At 43.7% G+C, this 1,503-nt stretch overlaps 1 long non-coding RNA gene across 1 annotated transcript; it reads right to left on the bottom strand.

Annotated features, from left to right (window-relative positions):
- Nucleotides 1-6: 6 nt before the first annotated feature.
- Nucleotides 7-1,497, bottom strand: LOC104915624. The gene is made up of 3 exons (XR_796413.1): nt 1,351-1,497; nt 850-1,070; nt 7-195 (listed from the first exon to the last, which is right to left on the bottom strand). It is a non-coding gene; the product is annotated as an uncharacterized LOC104915624 (long non-coding RNA).
- Between the last annotated feature and the right edge of the window lie 6 nt (nt 1,498-1,503).

Raw genomic sequence — 1,503 nt, 5'->3', positions numbered from 1 at the left:
TATGGGAGTCTGGGCAGCCTCTGCTTCCTGCTTCTACCCTGTGCTCTTCCATTAGGGTTGCAGCTTTGCTGGAGTTCTTTGATGATGTTTGTCTGCAAACATCAGTGTCTTCACTGACAATAACAACTTCTTCTTTGGTAACAACAGCTCCATGGGGCTCGTACTTTCTGATGAACTTCTGAAGCACTTGGATGTCTGTTTAATGAAGAGTAAATATAATTGGAACCCAGCTATGGACAAAGAGGTGGCTTTCATCTGAAACGTAAAAAAATCACACAGTCCTGGGCATCAGCTCTTTATCTGACTCAGAACAGTAAACCCAAGCATCCGTTTCTTTCCATACGACAATATGGAAAGCTTCAAGAACTTCTGAAGCTTTTTTGAGGGAGAAGACAGAGGCAGTATTGCACTCAGGATTTCTTTGGGGACAAAGCTGAGTCAGAGGTTCCAGCTGCCTCCCCGCACCACGTGTGTTCATAGTCCTTGTCCCCACCTCTTTACTGAAGAGCATCACTCCCTCCCATTCAGCATCATTGATTCATTTCTTAACACAAATCATTCCCCAGGTGACACTAATAGAAATAATTTTCTATGTGAGTAATATCTGATACAGTTAACAATCCCTTTCTTTCTGATAAAGACATTCTGATAAACTCATGCCGTAAGGCAGTTTGTGGCAACGAATCTGAAATATATAAGCAGAATTTGGGAACGTCTTCTTCCTAAACCTAGATTTCAGCAGCCTGCTATGAAAGAGTGTAAAGATACTCTGACCTGTTGATCAGCAATGCTTTCCTTGAGAACATTTATCTCTCACATTACAATCTGCATACAGCATTTTCCAGTTACCTCTCCTCATAGCGTCAGAACATGGCAGAGTGAAAATGTTGCTTTGGTGGCATGCACAGGGACTACTTATTGCATCCTGATGACGCAGGTAGAATGTCAGGAGGTCTTCATTCCTTCGTTTGTGGGTGATTTGTTCTGTCCTGTTGCATCTCTTTGACTCAAACCTTTCATTCCCACTGGCCATTGCTGGTGCTGGGTTTTTTCTTCTTGGTATTTCCCACCTTCCAAAACGTCACAAAACAATGAGTGACTATTAGCTCCAAAAGGAGAACCAACTGCAGACAGCATGGTAAATGACCAAAGGAAAGCTTTCACCACTTTCCAAAGACACGTCCTTTACCAGTGAGATCTGGGTGATCTCTGTGCACCTGTCAGTGCAGCACTGGGTCTATCAGCTGGCTGCAAAGTTTGACTGTGCACAGTATTCTGGGCACAGCCCTTTAAAAATTAAATGCACATTCAGTAAAAGATCAGCAGAGGTGGTAAACTAGAAAAACTCACCTGTGTCGATCTCTTGCTTATAACCAAGGAAGGGGCAGTAGTACGGGGTGTGCAGCAAGCATTGGGTGTTGGCTGGACAGAGTCTTTCCTTCCCTATAAGAAACCAATCACAGACTGTGGAGGAAATGGGGGTAGATCCTGCAGATAGAGTTG

This window comes from Meleagris gallopavo, unplaced genomic scaffold (assembly GCF_000146605.3).
Source record: "Meleagris gallopavo isolate NT-WF06-2002-E0010 breed Aviagen turkey brand Nicholas breeding stock unplaced genomic scaffold, Turkey_5.1 ChrUn_random_7180001833841, whole genome shotgun sequence".
Classification (NCBI taxonomy): Eukaryota; Metazoa; Chordata; class Aves; order Galliformes; family Phasianidae; genus Meleagris; species Meleagris gallopavo.
This window is presented reverse-complemented; position numbering and strand designations above follow the sequence as displayed.